This window comes from Pan troglodytes, chromosome 2 (assembly GCF_028858775.2).
Source record: "Pan troglodytes isolate AG18354 chromosome 2, NHGRI_mPanTro3-v2.0_pri, whole genome shotgun sequence".
In the NCBI taxonomy this organism is placed as follows: Eukaryota; Metazoa; Chordata; class Mammalia; order Primates; family Hominidae; genus Pan; species Pan troglodytes.
This window is the reverse complement of record NC_086015.1, coordinates 124,877,569-124,897,067: the sequence shown is the minus strand read 5'-3', so window position 1 is coordinate 124,897,067 and position 19,499 is coordinate 124,877,569. Positions and strand designations below refer to the sequence as shown.

The window sequence follows — 19,499 nt, the reverse complement described above, 5'->3', positions numbered from 1 at the left end:
GAGGTTGCAGTGAGCCAAGATCTTGCCACTGCACCCCAGCCTGGGCAACGGAGTAAGACTCCGTCTTGAGGAAAAAAACAACAAAAAAAGGAAGTAAGAACCTAGAGAGGAGAAACCATATGATTATTTGCCTCCTTGAAGCAATGAGAAGATTTGTGATAAAGCCTGCTATTTATGATAAAGTCAGGGAAATTACTCAGGGAAAGGATGAAAACCCAACCTTGTTCCAAGGGCAGTTAATTGAGGCCTTGAGGAAATATACTAACACTGACCCTGACTCCAAGGAGGGACAGGCATTGCTAGGAGTTCATTTCATAATCCAGTCTGCTCCTGATATCTGCAGGAAGCTACAAAAGCAAACTTAGGCCCCTGGACTTCCATAAATCAGCTTTTAGACATGACTTTTGCAATTTTCAATGGCCAAGATAGGGCAGAGGAGGCAGAGAAAGTAAAGCAAACCTCCCAAAGGCCCAGCTTTTAGCTGCAGCCTTGAGCTCTCCACCCCTTCAGAGCCAGCCCCTTATCCCCCAAGCCCTGCCAGAGGAAGCTAGCAGGCAGAAAGCCCCATTCTGGGCCTCTGAGCCACTGTGCCCTGGGCCACTGTGTCCTGGGTGTAAACCAATGTGTTTTCTGTAAGAAGGTTGGTCACTGGAAGAGGGAATGCCCTGTGTTTCCAAGAGTCGGCTCCTGAACCCATAATGGCCCAGCAGACCTAAGAGTGACCAGCCCGAGACTTCACACCTTATTTCCTGTTGGACAATTAGCCATTGCTCTGGAGGAGACTCAGGTGACTCTTGAAGTGGCAGATAAGATTATTAATTTCTTATTCAATACGGGAGCATTTTACTTTGTTCTGGCCCAGGATAATGGAGCCCTGTCTTCTATAGCTGTACAGGCATTGATGGGCAAGCCCAGAAATGCCACTTTCCTTATCCTTTAAGCTGTCCTTCAGGGACTCTGGTTTTCTTGCATGGCTTTTTAGTCCTACCTGCATGCCCTACCCCTTACTGGGGAGGAATTTATTGATTCGGCTGCAAGGCATGGTTATCTTCAGAGAGCATAAAACAAACGAGTGTTACTTTTGTTCCTCTCCCCTGAGGAGAGAAAAAAAGAAGATAAGGATGCATTTTTCTGCACCCAATGCATCCAGATCCACACCTCTGTTTGACTTTGAAAGGAATGATCCTGATACTCATTCAACCTCACAACTAACCTGGACAGTTCTCCCTCAAGGGTTGCGGGATAACCCACACTTGTCTGGAAATGCTCTAGCTAAGGACTTGAAGAATCTACAACTGCAAAAGGGCACAATTATCTAGTATGTAGATGATTTGCTCATTGCTAGCCCAACTAAAGAGAACTCAGATAATACTACCGTTAAATTGCTAAATTTCCTAGGAACTACTGGATATAGGGTGTCACCACACAAGGCTCAGATTTCTACTCAGAAAATCAAATATTTTGAATATATCTTTTTTATAAATTTTTTTATTATTTACTATTTGTTTCTCTTTTTATTATTTATAACACTCCTCCAGAATCAATTTGGGTTGCATCTTAACCTCTGGTACCCAAGCAATAGCCTCAGAATGGAAGGAAGCTCATTCAAGAGCCCCATACCAAGAAACCTATGTGGGCCTTTTTAGGGATGGCTGGGTTCTGCCATTTATGGGTGCCTGGATTTGGGCAAACATTTCAAGCCTGTATGTGAGGTTCTATAAAGGACAGATTTAAAACCCTTTGATTGGAATGAGAATTGCAGACAAAACTTCAATACTGTCAAAGCGAAATTGGGCTCTGCTCCAGCCTTAGGAATCCCCAACTTGGATAAGCCATTTTTCCTTTATGTGGCCAAAAAGCAAGGTATGGTCTTGGATGTTCTTGTCCAAAAATTGGGGAATATTCCACAGCCAGTAGCCTATTTTTCTAAGCAACTCGACCATGTGGCTTCTGCATGGCCTGGATGCCTTTGGGCTTTTGCAGCTACTGCTCTTCTGGTAGATGAAGCTAATACGCTAACATTAGGACAGCACCTGGAGGTTTTGACCACACACCAAGTCCAGGGGGTCCTAGAAGCTAAAGGGCACCAGTGGATGATGGAAGGATGTTTATTAAAGCATCAGGCCTTACTGTTAGACACACCGGACATAATTCTTGAAGTTCTCCAAGTAAACCCAGCTGCTTGTCTGCCAGAGTCCACAGATGCTCTAAACCATTCCTGCATACAGGTTATGGAGCAAATTTATTCTAGCAGGCCAAACTTAAGAGATGAGCCTCTTAACAATCCTGAGACGGAATGGTTTACAGATGGAAGCTGAGCTAATTGCTCTTACTAGGGCCCTGCAATTGGAAAAGGATGTAAAAATTAACATTTCTGATGATTCCAAGCATGCCTTTTTAATGCGTCATGGTCATGCCGACATTTGGAAAGAGTGGGGACTTCTCACTGCTAAGGACTCCCCTAGAAAACATCACTCAGATATTTTGAGCTTGTTAGATGCTGTTTTACTGCCAAAAGAAATGGCTGTAATTCATTGCAGAGCACATTTTGATGGTATTATTAAATGAAATGCCCTTGCAGATGTGGGGGCCAAGGCCACTGCACTAAAAGAGCCAGTTAACGCTTATGGGCATCCTAGTGCCCACAGCCCCAGACATAGCTGAGCCAGTGTACTCCAAGGAAGAACAAAAATGGGCCAGGGATCACGATTTGGCCCAGGACCCCTCTGGCTGGCTAATGATAATAAATTACTAATGCCAAGTGCTAATCAGTGTAAAATAGTTAAGCATTTTCATAATTCCACTCATTTGGGAAGGGATTCTTTATTTCCGTTGATATCTTATTTATTTATGGGAAAATTTTTCAAGACACTAAAACAGATGACTTCAGCCTGAAAGCTCTATGCCCAAAATAACCCAAGCAGCCAGCCATTGCTCCCACCTCTAGTTAAACCTGTCCAACATAAAGGAGCCTATCTGGGTGAAGTCTGGCAACTAGACTTTATTTAAATGCCTCTATGTAGGGGATTCAAATATTTACTGGTGTTTATTGTTACCTTCACTGGTTAGGTTAAGGCTTTCCCCCACTTGATCCAAAAGAGCTTTAGAGGTCTCGGCCAGGTACGGTGGCTCACGCCTGTAATCCCAGCACTTTGGGAGGCCGAGGTGGGCGGATCACGAGGTCAGGAGATCGAGACCATCCTGGCTAACACAGTGAAACCCTGTCTCTACTAAAAATACAAAAAATTAGCCGGGCGTGGTGGTGGGCGCCTGTAGTCTCAGCTACTTGGGAGGCTGAGGCAGGAGAATGGCATGAACCCAGGAGGCGGAGCTTGCAGTGAGCCGAGATGGTGCCACTGCACTCCAGTCTGGACGACAGAGTGAGACTCCATCTCACAAAAAAAAAAAAAAAAAAAAAAAAAAAAGAGCTTTAGAGTTCTCTCAATTTTTTTTTTTTTGAGATGGAGTTTCACTCTTGTCGCCCAAGCTGGAGTGCAATGGCATAATCTCGGCTCACTGCAACCTCAGCCTCCTGAGTTCAAGCGATTCTCCTGCCTCAGCCTTCCAAGTAGCTGGGACTACAGGCATGCACCACTATGCCCAGATAATTTTTGTATTTTTAGTAGAGACAAGGTTTCACCATATTGGCCAGGCTAGGCTCAAACTCTTGACCTCGGGTGATCCACCTGCCTAGGCCTTTCAAAGTGCTGGGAATACAGGCATGAGCCACCACACCAAGCCTATCTAAAAGTTTATTAAAAGAAATAATTCCTCAGTTTGGATTACCTGAAAGATTGCAAAGTAGCTATGGCTCTCTTTCACGACAGGCATAACCCAATACCTATCCTTGGCATTGGGAATCCAATATCATCTTCATTCTGCATGGAGACCCCAATCCTCTGGAAAGGTGGAAAGGGTTAATCATAGGCTAAAGAGGACTCCGGCTAAATTTTGCCAGGAAACATCAGAGACCTGGCTATCTCTATTGCCTGTAGCTTTACTGCAGGTTTGAGCTGCTCCAAAGGGAAACTTATAATTAAGTCCTTTTGCATTAACATATGGAAGGCCTTTCCTAACTGCAAATCTCCTAATAGATGAAATGATTCATTAATTACAAAAATATGTTATCAATCTAGGACAAGTGCAAAATGCATTGTGTGAATATGGATATAAAATGCTTTCCCTCCCCACATGAGAGGAAAATTCTGTTTCAGTTCAACTAGGGTATTTAACCTTACTAAAGACTTGAATGGAAGGGTCTCTAGCGACCAGCTTTCCCCAATGTGGAAAGGTCCATATCAAGTGCTCTGAGCACTCCAATAGCAGTTAAACTGCAAGGGATTCACAGTTAGGTACATTTGTCTTGAATTAAACCTGTTTCTTATGGAGCCCCACAAGCTACCGACGCCCAGTCTGCTAATCTAGTCTACCGTTGTGAGCCAGTAGAAGGTCTACACTTCTGACACCCAGTCTGCTAATCTAGTTTACTCTTGTGAGCCAATAGAAGGTCTATACTTCCTCTTTAGGAGAAATCCTTGGAAGCTTCTTACTACAAAGTGATGCTCTGGATAAGCTTGGGGGCAAGGTTAGTCTTCCTGATCCTCCTCCTGGTCATCTTTTACTTTTACTGGTATGAGTCTGTCCCAGCTCTGGGTAAGCAATATCTATGTCCTTACAGGATATAACTATAGAATGTAGCTTCTCTTTTATTTGTGTCTATTTTGGGGCTTCTATCCTTCCTTTCACTATTGCTGGAGGTTCAAATCTTTTCTTACAATGGGCACAGGACTATGCCGATGTCCTCTTGCTGGATTTGTGAGCTATTGCCCTTCTCTAGCATCTCAGGCTTGCCCTGGTGGATATCCCCCACACAGGGACATGCTTAGATAACTTACAGACATACTTAGAGGGACTTAAACAATGGACAGAAGCACAGATGTCTGGCCTGACTTGGAACAATGTAACCCAATGGCCAATTAATAACAATTTTAGCAATTCTGGGCATAGGAAGCCATTCTCAGTAAATGAGACCACAGAAAAGTTTCTTGCACTGGGCACCTCCTTTCTAGACCCAAAGATAAACATCCAAACTAAAAAGCTCAAAAACTCCAGTTTTGAAGAATGATTTCTTCAGATTTGGGATGGTTTTCTATGACTAACCACCTCTGCAGGACACCTAAGTCAGGTAGTCCCACTGTGTTAGGAACAATGGAATCACTCCCTTGATGCCTTGACAAATGCTACTTGTGTCATGGGATGGATTCCTGCAAGACAATGCCAACATACCATAGTCCTGCAACAAATGGACTTATCTGCTACCGATTGGTCGCAACGACCAAAACCCAACTGATATGCATCCCTTAGGAACTCACTGGATATGTGGCACCAATCTTTGGCCATGATTGCCTTCTGGGTGGCTAGGACATTGTACATGAAGCTTATCTTGACCCCAGGTCACTGGACAAAGACTATTTTAAAAAGCCAGCCAGGCTGGCGTGGTGGCTCATGCCTGTAATCTCAGCACTTTGGGAGGCCGAGGTGGATGAATCACTTGAGGTCAGGAATTTGAGACCAGCCTGGCCAATTATCCAGGTGTGGTGGTGCGCACCAGTAATCGCAGCTACTTGGCAGGCTGAGGCAGGAAAATTGCTTGAATCCAGGAAGTAGAGGTTGCAGTGAGCCGAGATCATGCCACCACACTCCAGCCTCGGCAACAGAGGGAGACTGTGTCAAAAAAATAAATAAATAAATAAAAAATAAAGCCAGCCAACCTTCTCCACATAACAAGTATGTGGGCCAGATCCATTTTTCATGGGTATAACCACTTGGCCTCACTCTTCCTACCATCTATTAGATTATAAGATGCTATCTGGCATGTTGAGGTCATTGCCAATGATACCCCATGGGCTGTAAGTAACAGCCTGTGAGATATATCTTTTATAAATGCTGAAATGTATTATATGCGTAAGGCTATCATGCAAAACAGAATGTCATTAGATACTCTGACTGCGGCACAGGGAGGAACCTGTGCTATTATCAGAATCAAATATTGTATATATATCCCAAATAACTCAGACAATATTTCTTTGGCCCTCCAGATATGCATCAACAAATTAAAGCCATCTCTAATCCCACACTTTCTTTAGATAATGGCTAACATTGTGGTTTGGGTCAGGGCCATCATGGTGGAAAAAGTTCCTTTTGTCACCCCGGCTATAATAATTGGAATAGGCATAGCTTTATGTTGTGGATTTTATTGTTGCTGCATGTTTTGTATGGAATGTAGGGTTTACTAGGCCCTATTCTTATTATTAATCCTTAATTCACAATGTATGGTACTCATATATCATGTTTTATAATTATAGCTATAATTCTTATAAGTTTCTATGTTTAGGATATCAACTTATGAGTGACCTACAAACCTACAGACCTATTGCTCCTCCAGTTAACTGCAACAGCTTCAAGATACCTCTGGTTAAGACCCCTCCCAACATGACAGGTCCCTTAAAGCTAGGCAGAGTTAACATCAATGACCTTTCTCAGCAGGAAGAGGTTGCAGAAGACTGACCTCTGCCCTTCAGTGTCCCTTAGGATTAAGGGTCCACTCATGACAGAAGGGGGAAATATGTTAGAGGAACCCCTATTTACCAGGCCTCTGGCTTGATAAAACATGACCAGAGCTGGGCGTGGTGGCCCACGCCTATAATCCCAGCACTTTGGGAGGCTGAGACAGGCAGATCACCAGGTCAAGAGATTGAGACCATCCTGGCTAACATGGTGAAACCCCGTCTCTACTAACAATACAAAAAATTAGCTGGGTGTGGTGGCACATGCCTTTAGTCCCAGCTCCTTGGGAGGCTGAGGCAGGAGAATCACTTGAGCTGGGGAGACAGAGGTTGCAGTGAGCTGAGATCGTGCCACTGCACTCCAGCCTGGGCGACAGAGTGAGACTCCATCTCAAAAATAAAAAATAAAATAAAAAAGAACCATGACCAGAGTGATGTCACCTTTCAGTGAATAGTGAGGCACCCACAAAGCACCTATAAGGTTAATACTTATGGTCTGAAAATAGCCACATCCCAAGCTGACCACCACTTATAATTACAGAATATTTATGGCCAGACAAAACATCTCTCACCAAGCCTGCAGAATGTCCAGATGTCCTGACAGTGCAGCCCTCTTTGCTTAAAGATAATGTTAAAGAGCAAGCTGAGGTTAAAGGATTGATGGTCATCGATAACACTGACAGCCACTACCTTTAGTGAGCACATCGGAGCATGTCTGCACATTCCAAGTTTAATTTACCTCTTTATAGTTTCTTATAAGTACAGACACTAACAAAAGATGGAGTGCTCCTCCTCTTGCTGAGGATGCCCTAGACTGTAACAGAGTAGTTTCCAATAAACTTGCTATTTCACTGTGCTCTGTGACTTGCCTCGAATTCTTTCCTGTGGGAATCTGAGAATCTGCTCTTGGGGTCTGGATCAGGACACTCTTTTCTGGCAACAATTAAGACATCAGGGTAAAACCCTCATGAATAGAATTAGTGCCCTTATAAAAGAAGCCCAAGAGAGATCCTTTGTCCCTTCCACCACATGAGGACAGGAGTAAAAGATGGCAGTCTGTGACCCAAGAAGGCCCTTACGAGACACAGAATCTGCTGGCATCTTGATCTTGGCTTTTCCAGTCTCCAAATAGTTTCTGTTGTCTGTAAGCTGCCCAGTCTAGAATCTTTTGTTATAGAAGCCTGAATGGACAAAAATGGACTGTGATGGAGCAGAATAGGATCCAGCAGGAAACACATCTTTGGGTCCAAGGGCCCAGCTACTGATCTCTTAACATGCAATGTAATGTAGAGGTAGATTCCTGCCATATTCCAGGTCACTTTTGGAAAAAAAAAAGAGTCCATTATGGACTTAATGTGGAAATGTTTAAATATTAGGCTAAAGCATCTGGAATTATTTGATACACAATAGGGAGCCATTTAACACTGTAATTGGGGTGTTAAGTAAGAGTACTGGAGGAATAAATGGAGTAGGAAGACCTAGAGTTAGAAACTGCTGTGTAGAGAATGCGATGGAAGCTTGGATGGGTGAGACAAATGACAGTAAAAATAGTCAAGATGAGACACATAGAAGACATTACAAAGGGAGAATCACATTTTTATTTCTGGCTGGGATGGTAAAAAAGGAAACAAAGTTGATGCCAAGATTTCGAACCAGGAAGAAAGAATGTTGGCTATAATTTTTGAGAAAAATAGAGATCTAAAGAGGGAACAATCTGGGGAGGAAAGATGGGTACTGAAAGTTTAATACAAGTTGCTTGAGAGGATGATAGATCTCATGGATGGGAAGATGAGGGACTGGAATGTGGAGATGCAGATTTGTGAAGTATCCACTTACAAGTGAGAGAGGAAGCCATATGTGGGAAAGTAAAAACAGAATAGAAATTGGAGCCATGAAGTACATAGCCAAGTATGATGGCTTTGGGGGGAAATTAGGAAGAAGTAGAACCAGAGATGGAGAGATCAGACAGCTAAAAGAGTCAGGACTATGTTGTCACAGATGCAAAGGAAAAAGTGAGCTACGGCCTCAAATGATACTGCAAAGTTAAGAACAATGATGACAATGCCACTGCTTATGGCAGGTCCCCAAAGAGCTCTTGCCAGAGCAAGTGTGGCATTTTAGCTGCGCAGTGGGACCCTTGGCCATTGAAAATGTGTTGTTTGCTTGTAGAGGAAGGAAAAGCTATTAAGCATACACTCCATTGTTGGCAGGGCCTGTCCTGGCTGAGAGAATGTGGCCATCTATTTTTATTCAGAAGAGAAATTCACCAATGAGGACAAAGTCTGGATAATTCAGAGTCCCCTGCTGCTTTTTAGGTGGGAAAGAAGGGGAAAATCACAAATGGAATAATGCTCTGTGAAAAAAGCTACCAGCTCCAGGAATGTCTAACTTCATATTTGCCAGCCTGTTCTGTCATTAATTTGAACTCAGTTCCTGGAAAGGAAAAGAAGGGCTGGCTAGTTCGGTGTGCTTCTATGTGTGCAGTGAGAACTCTGCCCCAGCAGCAGGGCTGTGTCTGGCTGGAGGGACACTGGTGACTAACTCTTAAGCTCTATCATTTCTTACCCTTCAGCACTATGGAGTATGGTTCTTGGGAACAGTATTATTGAAACTGGAAACATTTGTGGTGCAGCCTTATTGTTCTCCAGCTCCTTGAAGTTACTTGAAAATGTCCCTTTAAGAGATAACAAAGACGCTTTTTTTTTTCATGTTGCTATTTAAAGCTCTCCTACCAGGCTTTGGAGCTACACCCGATGAGTTACTCTGAGAGAGGACATGTACAGAGCAGAAAGGCACGGTGAGTGGAGACCACTCCAGAGAAGTTTGACAATGAAAGGAAGGGGGAAGATGAAATAGCCTCACATCTATAAACAAATCACATCTGAGCCTTTGTTGTGTATGTGGGGGAAATTGTTCTCACTGATATAAGGGTCAATCTGGAATTCTTGATAGTCTAATCATGGCTGGGTAAGTGGGATAACCAATTTGTCCTGGTTTGCCTAGGACTCTCCTGGTTTAGCACTGAAAGTCCCATATCCCAGAAAATGCCTGAGTTCCGGGCAAACCTGGACAGTTGCTTGATCACCTTAAGTAGGAACCAACTGGTGTTGCCCCAAAATGATCAAATTAGATATATCATTGGTTGCCTTGTGATAGAAGATGCCCTGTTCTCCCAGTCTTCTCTGTTCCTGTGCCCAGTAACAGGATCCTTATCCCCCATGGGGTTTGTGTGACTTTCCTAGATTGAGAGATTTCTCTGCATTTTGGGTGTCACGGAGGCAGAGAAATGAAATTTTAGTGCCTTTCCTATGCTTTTACATAACACCTCATTTAATTCTCACAACAACCATGTGAGGTGGGTACTACCATTTCCAATTTATGAATAAGGATTCTGAGGCACAAAGAGGCCTAGGCCTGTCTGTCTTCAAACTCTATACTCTTTGCTACATCACACTTGGCCCTCAAAGGCCCATGGAGACACAGGTGTTTGATCCACATGGTGTGGGGAAAATGCAAGCCCATCGCTAGAGTTGGGGCACAGAATAGTGTCCACATGTATTAATCTTTTCAGGTTGTAAAGGAGCCAGATGCCCTTCCTTAAGAAGCCCCTCCATCCTTATGGCGATTGTTTTGATACTTCTTTGGATCATATCCCATACTGTGCCCTCTCTGAGTACAGAAAACAAAAGGAGCATCCAGGCCCAATGGCTTTGCATTTCAGAGGATATAACTGTGAAAGGGAAGGTTGTAGGGTTAAAAACTATGCACTACATAAGTCAGGTGCTGAGGCAAATGTCTGTAATCTCAGCGCATTGGGAGGCCAAGGTGGGAGATTGCTTGAGCTCAGGAGATTGAGATCAGCCTGGGCAACACAACAAGACCTCGTCTCTACTAAAAAAAACAAACAAACAAAAAAATCAGCCAAGTGTGACACATGCCTGTAGTCTTAGCTGCTTGGAGGGCTGGCACAGGAGGATTGCTTGAGCCTGGGAGATTGAAGCTACAGTGAGCCGTGATCATGCCACTGCACTCCAGCCTGGGCAACACAGCAAGATCCTGTGTGTGTGTGTGTGTGTGTGTGTGTGTATATATATATATATGTTTAGACAGGGCATGGTGGCTTATGCCTGTAATCCCACCACTTTGGGAGGCTGAGGCAGGCAGATCACCTGAGGTCAGGAGTTTGAGACCAGTTTGGTCAGCATGGAAAAACCTCATCTCTACTAAAAATACAAAAATTATCCAGGCATGATAGTGCACACTTGTAATCCCAGCTACTTGGGAGGCTGAGGCATGAGAATCTCTTGAACCCGGGAGGCAGAGTTTGCAGTGAGTGGAGATTGTGCCACTGCACTCCAGCCTGGGCACCAGAGTGAGACTCCGTCTCCAAAAATATATATATATATATACATATATATATGTGTGTGTGTGTGTGTGTGTGTATGCACTACAATATGGATTCTGATATTTAAAATGAAATACCTACTAGATCAAAGCACTCAGATTACAGAAATTCTTCACTGTGAAAAGGTTGACAAAAATCTATGCCTGAGACAGAGTATGGCTATCCAGGTGCCATTTCCCTTTTAATTACTATGCCTTGTATTCACTTTTTTTTTTTTTTTTTTTTTTTTTTGAGTCAGAGTCTCGCTCCTGTTGCCCAGGCTGGAGTGCAGTGGCACGATCTTGGCTTACTGCAACCTCCACCTCCCTGGTTCAAGTGACTCTCCTTCCTCAGCCTCCTGAGTAGCTGGGATTACAGGCATGCACCATCACACTCAACTAATTTTTGTATTTTTAGTAGAGACAGGGTTTTGCCATGTTGGCCAGGCTGGTCTCAAACTCCAGGCCTCAGGTGATCCACCCACCTCGGCCTCCCAACGTGCTAGGATTACAGGCGTGAGCCACCACCCCTGGCCCCTGTGTTCACATTTAAATTCTTGCTTCTTGTCTCAAAAAGCAGTATGTTCTATCCTCTTAAAAATGAACTACGGTTAAATATATGGTCAACACATTTTCTCCAAAATATGAGTTTTAAAGTTCCCCTGTCTAGAGGAGTTAGCAGTCAAACTAATATAGTTTAGATTTAAATAGTCCCAAGATCTACACGGAATGTGCTGGACGTAGTTTAAATGAAACATAGGCTGGTGGAAGGACCAGGTGTGTGAGCCTGAGGCATAGCTTGTTTTTTAAAGAAATAGGGAAGCATTTAGCACCTGGCAAGGGGGCAGCAACTTGATTTGATGCAGATTGTGGTGCTGTGTGGACCACGCAGAAAGGTGTAAATTGGGCCCAGTTCAGTGGCTCATGCCTGTAATCCCAGCACTGTGGGAGACCAAGGTGGGAGGATTGCCAATTAGGTGGGAAGGCCTTGACAAAAGATCTGGAAAAGGAGTGGGCAAATTCTGCCCACTTCTTTCCATCTCCACCACTGCCCAATGCCAGGCATCATCCTTGCTCACCCGGTGTAGTGCAATGGGTTTATAATCAGTCTCACTCCTTCTATTTTGCACCATGTCTCAGTTCACACACCAGGTCCTTCCACCAACTCATATTCCATTTAAACTACATCTAGCACATCTAGTAAAATCTAGTTCTGTATGAATCTTTGTAGTATTTAAATCTAAATCATATTACATTGACTGCTAAGACAGGGGAATTTTAAAGCTCCTATTTTGGGGAGAATGGATTGGCAATATTTACCAGCAGAAGGCGTAATTTTTCACAATTTACAAAACTAGGTTATTACTCCCCCACTTAAAACTTCCAGTGGATTCCCTTCACAAGGAAATAAACTCTGAAGTCCTTCTCTTGGCCCATGAGGCCATGCATGAGCTCTCCCTTGCTTGCTCTTTTGCCTGACCTCCCACCCTTATGCACTTTGCTCTGGTCTTGTCACTTATTCCAGCACAGGGCCTGTGTACCTGCTCTTTCTACGAGAATTCTCCTCTTGTTCTGTATTTGCTCTGTGGACTCCTTCTTGCCACTTAGTTTTCTGCTTACATGTTACCTCCACAGAGAGTCCTTACCTGACACCCCCAATATAAAGTAAATCAATGAGCACTCCCATGAATAAGCTGAGTGATTTTTGACAAGTTAATCTACCTAAAGCTAATTTATTAATTCAAAAGTAGGGCTTATAAGCAGGGCACGGTGGCTGACACCTGTAATCCCAGCACTTTGGGAGGCCAAGGCAGGTGGATCACTTGGGGTCAGGAGTTTGACACCAGCCTGGCCAACATGGAGAAACCCTGTCTCTACTAAAAATACAAAAAAGTAGCCGGGTGTGGTGTCAGGCACCTGTAATCCCAGCCGCTCGGGAGACTGAGGCTCAAGAACCACTTGAACCTGGGAGGCAGAGGTTGTGGTGAGCCAAGATCACGCCACTGCACTACAGCCTGGGCAACAGAGTGAAATTCTGTCTCAAAAAAAAAAAAAAAAAAAAGGGCCTATAATAACCAATAGGGTTGCACAAGGATCCAATGAGATGAAATAGGGAGTGTGTAATAGATGAGTCACTCTATGAGGAAGGTCATTCTCATGGTCACCTCCCTCTTCCAGGCCTTCATGTGTTCCCACTGCCCTCCTGTAGCCATGTCTGGTCTTTCCATTTTCAGTCCCCCTCACTCCAATGTATCTTATATTCCACTGTCAGTTTGATGATATTCAAATTCTATTTTTTAAAAATTATTTCCTCACTCTTTTAAGAATGTAAGCCTCCACACTTCCCCCCACTTTCGGCCCCCTTTAATCACCACGAGCCATTCCTTAAGCACTTAGGAATTCAAATAGTACTGCTTTAGGACTGAAACTTTGTAGATGCCACAAAGACAACTTGAAGGCATCTTTGTTTCCTAGGCCAAAATTTGTAAATTTTTTTGCTCATCTGCATTATTCTGCTCATCAAGAAAAAAGGAAAGTGTGGTCCTTGAGACTTGCCTTCTCTCTTGTGATTGGCTGTGGCAGTTGGCAGAACCTGGCAAAGTTGCTGTGATGGTGAGAATGATGAGAGAGGTTCCAATGATGGGCACAAGTGTTGTCGCCAGCGAGGTGTGTGCAGGCAGTGGAAGGAGGTCTGACCGGAATATCAACAGAGGGTGATAATACTTCTTAAGGACCCACCAAATGGGCTTCTAGGGACTGAGAGTGAGTAGAGCAAACACTGCCCCCAGCACTCAGTCAACGAGAACATTGAATAGGATTGAACTGAATTAAACTGAACCCTTAAAAAGGCAGCATTTTAAAAGCTGCGAGAGTAATTTGAAACAAATTTAGGAAGAAAGTAGAGTGATGTCAGATGTATGCTAATTGGGGCTGCTTTTTTTTTTAAGGTGAAAAGGAAATCATTTCAACTTAGGTTAATGTAGGCCTCATTGAAGAAAAGACCTCAGTGGGCTGGATTTATAATAGATAATCTGAGCACTGCCAGATTGTTTGCAGGGGATTAAAGTACTTGTTCTTTTAAACACTTGACAGGCATAGAATCCGAAATCTGGATCAGGCAGATATTAAGAAATCGTATTCCATAGCTTCTCAAACTTCAACATGCAAAGGAATCACCCGGGCAACCTTTTTAAAATGCAGATTCTGATCCAGTGGGACCAGGGTGAGGCCTGAGACTCTCTCCTTGTAACAAAATCCAGATGAAGCTGATGGTCTAAGGACCTCATTTTGAAAGGAAAGGGTCTGTTTTAACCTCCTTGTTTCCTAGAGGAGAAACTGAGGCTCTGAGAAGTGAAATGTCTTGCCTATGCTCCCAGAGTCTCTGGCTCTAGTCACATGCTTTTTTTCTATTGTGCTTTGATGTTTTATTGAAAGAGTCTGTAGAAATCACAGCACCACACAAAGCTACCTGAGTGGTGACAGCCAAGACATGTTGGCAGCTTAGATGGTACCAAGGGCAGAGTAGGACAAAGCGTGGAAGAAGGAGGAGGAGGTGGTGACCAAGTGTTGCTGGCCAACAAAGTCATGCTAACACATATAGCAGGTGTATTTAAATCACTGACTCAAGCAAAAGAGAATGGGATTAACAAATAATAGTTTTAACATTCTTTTCTATAATTTTAAAGTTAGTAGGCAAACAGGGTTGATGTCAGGGAGATATTTTTAGGCAAGGGGCCCTCTCAGCACCCCTCACATGATGTCAGTAACTAAACTATTCTGCCTCCTCATGTGGCTGGCGCTGGCAATAATGATTTATTTCTGAGCTTTAACTTCAGTGAAAGTGACAAGGTTAAAAGTTAAAGGTCAAAGATATTTTTAACTCTTAACCTGTTAACCAGCCAATTAATTAATTACTTTAATTATGCATTGTTGACCTGTTTCCCTGCTATGGAAATATTTAATTGTAGGGAAAGAAAATGTATACAGATAATTATTAAAGTAATCTCTTTGCCTTCTTGAGATTTTAACACAATCAATTTGCTGAGGCTAATTCCCACATTGGGTTCCATAATCCTTGGCTTCGACGCTGCGATTCCAGTACCTTCACTGTGTCCTAAAACAGAACCACCCTCTCCCAGATCCATTCCACTTCGCAATCTGAAGTTTTCCACCTATACTAGAAATCTCTCTACCTTTATACTTATTAGTTATTGAATTAGCTAGTTAATTCTTATATCTGGTGCTTATGTATCAGTACTATTCTATTAAATTACAGTTGCATTGGCCAAGATAGTGCTAAAGTAACTGGATTATCTAGGGGTAGCTGGGACTCAATCTGTCTGCTTGGTTACTTGTAAGCCAACACACCCTAGTTTCACCAGGACAGCATCCCAGCATACACCTTGGAGATCTTGGTGCTGTGGAAGCCCTGGAAAAATTAAATGAAGTTAGGTGATTATACACAGTGAATTTGCTTGTGCCCAGGAAACAGGCATAATGATAACCCAGACACCTATAGCAGAGTCTTGGGGTACATATGGAGGTTACAGAGACAGGCAGGAAGGAACCAGGAGTTAAGGTATCTGAATAGTTACTTTAGGTCTCCTTTTACTTGGCATCGGTGGCTTTAGCCTGTACACATCAAAGGTCAGAATGTACAGAATCCCTTTTGCTGCATAGGCCACTTCCCAGGATGTCCTTAGCTGAACTTTGAACCAGTGAAAAACAAGAAAATAAACACTGCTCCCTTACCTTGCCAATTTTTAGTGCATGCAACACTATACAGTTATTCCAGAAGCGAGAAACTATCTGTCTAAAGTTATAACTTTTGATACCTCAAGTATCATTAGTCATTTTACTTTTATCCCTCTGAATATGCAAAATTGTTCAAGCTTGTAACAATCTTTGGCTTTGGTGCATAAGCCTATATAAGTTTTTCAACTTGAAAAATATTTCACTTATATTTCATGGATGCATTTTGGACTCAAGAGAGCTGGGGAGAAGAGGGCCACACTTAGAGAATATTGTTGGTGAAAAAAAGGTGTTAAACTCTGCGGAGTTTAAATAGTATATACAGAAAATACAGTTGTGCTTATTAACCAGTAGTATGACACAGCAGACGAAATTTTAAGCTACATGAGAATGACTTGCAAGCAAACATAGCAAATGTTGACTGGAGAAAAGATCACAGCATTTAGACTTTAGAAAATAGAAATTCTGATCAGGCACAGTGGCTCATGCTTGTATTCTCAGCACTTTGGGAGGCCGAAGCGGGTGGATCACTTGAGGCCAGGAGTTCAAGACCAGCCTGGCCAACATGGTGAAACCCCATCTCTACTAAAAATACAAAAATTAGCCAGGGGTGGTGGCACAGGCCTGTAGTCCCAGCTACTCAGGAGGCTGAAGCAGGAGGCTCTCTTGAACCTAGAAGGTGGAGGTTGCAGTGAGCTGAGACTGCACCACTGCACTCCAGCCTGGGCGACAGAGTGAGACTCTGTCTCAAAAAAATAATAACAATGAATTAAATAAATAAATAAATAATAGAAATTCTGGGCCAGGCACAGTGGCTCAGACCTGTAATCCCAGCGCTTTTGGAGGCTGAGGTGGGCAGATCACTTGAGGCCAGGAGTTCAAGACCAGCCTAGCCATCAAGGTGAAACTCCGTCTCTACTAAAAAAATACAAAAATTGGCCGGATGTGGTGGCATGTGCTTGTAGTCTCAGCTACTCGGAAGGCTGAGGCAGGAGAATCACTAGAACCTGGGAGGTAGGGGCTGCAGTGAGCCAAGATGGTGCCACTGCACTCCAGCCTGGGTGACAGAGCAAGACTGTCTCAAAAAAGAAAGAAAAGGAAATAGAAATCCTGGATTCTAGGCCTTCCACTTGTTTCCTCACCACCTCCTCCACTTCCCCAGATCCCCCCACCCATCACCATGTTGTAACTTTACAGATATCATAACTACTCTTGTTGATTATAGAAGAAAGAACCTAAGCTGTCAGAAAGCAAGTACTCTACCTGCTCTTGAAATGGAAACAGAAATTTACACATGGCTGGATCTCATTCTCAGTGCCAGCCTTTCCCCCACATCTTTACATAACTAATTTGCTTAACAATCCTCTTCCACAAGACACAAAAGTGATATGCGGCTCAGCTTCATCTGCATATTCACCTCTGAATGTCCTCGTCATGGTGCACCTGCTCCTGTTTGAATACTTACCTTAATGGAACAGGCTGAGTCAGCATCTGCTTGCACCTGAACCCTTGATTGCAAGTAAGAGGATTGCCGGGAGGTGGCTGGGTTGCATCAGCTGCAGTAGAGGACGGAGTTCTGTTGGGAAGGCAGGGAAAGGAGAGAAAACTTCAACAGAAATAGTCCAAGTGTTGCGAAGTTAAAAATAAAACGATATCACAAGGGGCAATGTGACCAGGCTCAGCTTACGACTTTTTCCTTCCCCTGTATTTATCAACATTCAGTCTCTACTGGAGTGGCATTTAGCAGGGGAAACTGAATGGGAAGTGAAGTTTTATATCAATAGGTTTTCTTTCCCTCGAGGAAGGAGGAAAATCCTTTTAAGAAGGATCATTTTCAAGGCCAGAACAGCCTCTCAGATTCCTGCATGTGCCGTCGGCAGGCCCAGCTGTGCTGAAGGAGGCTGGCACAACCTTCAGGACTGGCTGCTGCTCTAATTATAACCATGCTCCTCACCTAAACCCATCACTGGCTGAAGCAGCAACTTGTGCAAATGACATGCTGTCCTGCTTCAGTTTCTCCTATCTCTTGTCATGACAAGTAAGTGTCTGTCCTCCCCTGGTCCTTTCATCTTTCCTGGAAAAGGGAGAGTTTGTAATTCAGATACCAGGTGTAGAGTAAATCCAGTGTGAGAGAATTAGAGGTTGTAGGAGGCTTTAGCTGTCATTTAGTCCAGCTCCCTCTTTTTACAGATGAGGAGACAGAGATTCAGAAAAGGGAAATTGCTCATCCAAGGTCACACATCTCGTTAGTGGAAGAGCCAGAGGAAAGCCCCAGAGAGCTTGTTTAACTCTCAGTCCAGCGTTCTTTATCTTATCATCTTCAGATAAACTCATTCAGGATCTTGTGAGTGAAAAAAATATAGAATCCCGGCTTTGGTGTTTTCTTTTTCTTTTTTTTTTGAGACAGAGTCTCGCTCTGTTGCCCAGGATATAGTGCAGTGGCGCGATCTCGGCTCACTGCAACCTCCACCTCCTGGCTTCAAGTGATTCTCCTGCCTCAGCCTCCTGAGTAGCTCGGATTACAGGCACGTGCCACCATACCTGGCTAATTTTTGTATTTTTAGTAGAGACGGGGTTTCACCATGTTTGTCACGCTGGTCTCGAAATCCTGACCTCATGATCCTCCCACCTCAGCCTCCCAAAGTGCTGGGATTAGGTACGTGATTTTGACAAATTTACTTAACCATTTTCTATTTCAGTTTTCTCCATTGTGAAATGGCGATGATACTTGGTGCGACCACATGTAACTGTGTCAGTACACATAAGGCACATGAATGATATGTACCACATACCAAGTGCTCCACAATGCCAGCTGTTATTTGAACGTATTTGAATGTATTTTGACTAAGAGCAGATGTGCTAAATTTGGCTGTGATTAACAGCCATCGAATTAGCCTTTCCCCTGGATTCTTCATACATATATGTCCATGGAGGTAAACTTATTTGGAATGAGCAAATAGCAGTTGAAAATTGTAAAAAATTTCTACACAGATCTTGTATCTTGAAACTTTGCTGAACTGGTTTATTAGTTCTAATAGTTTTCTTGTGGATTCCTTAGGATTTTCAAGACCATGCCATCTGTTAACAAAAATATTTTAACTTCTTTCTTTGCGATTTGGATGCCTTTTACTTCCTTTTCTTGCTGTTTTTCCCTGCCTAGAACTTCCAGCACTATGTTTAACAAGAGTGGTGAGAGTGGCCACACTTCACTTGTTCCTGATCTTAGGGGGGAAGCATTCAGTCTTCCACCAATAAGTACAATGTTACCTGTGGATTTTTGTAGATGGCCTTTATCAAGTTGAAGGAGAGGAGTTTGATAGTTTGTTCTAGTTTGTTGAGTGAATCAAGAAAGAGTGTGGATCTTCATCAAATGCTTTTTCTGTGCCCAGCAAGATGATCATGTGGTTTTTGTCCTTTATTCTATTAATATCATGTATTACATTGATGAATTTTTTTATGTTGAATCAATCTTCCATTCCTGAATAAACCCTACTTGGTCATGGTATCTATCCTTTTTATATGTTGCTAAATTTAGTTTGTTAGTATTTTATTGAGAATTTGTTTTTTCAAGTCAGATGCATAATGTGCTAATGTTGAAACAAGCTTCGAGGGTGGCACTCACACATCCACGTGAATGCCCAATCATCACATTCATGAACTACAAAAGGATCTTATTGAGGATTTTTTGCGTCTATATTCAGAAGAGGTATTACAGGTTGAGTATCCCCAATCTGAAATCTGAATTCCAAAATGCTTTAAAATCCAAAATTATTTGAGTGCTGATGTGACACCACAAGA

General features: G+C 43.1%; 1 protein-coding gene and 1 non-coding gene across 3 annotated transcripts in view; both read right to left on the bottom strand.

Moving 5' to 3' along the window:
* Positions 1-17,290, bottom strand: part of FBXO40 (F-box protein 40) — a 36,882-nt gene extending 19,592 nt beyond the window's left edge. The window contains exon 1 of one of the 2 annotated variants that reach the window (XM_016941733.3): positions 17,167-17,290. The gene's annotated coding sequence lies outside the window, so the exon portion shown is untranslated. Of the gene's footprint in view, positions 1-3,786; positions 3,811-17,166 lie in introns of those variants that run through there. The other variant, XM_016941734.4, reaches the window with a different exon arrangement.
* Positions 17,291-19,270: 1,980 nt separating this feature from the next.
* On the bottom strand, positions 19,271-19,371 carry LOC112208860 (small nucleolar RNA U13). The gene has a single exon (XR_002943412.1). It is a non-coding gene; the product is annotated as a small nucleolar RNA U13 (small nucleolar RNA).
* Positions 19,372-19,499: the final 128 nt, after the last annotated feature.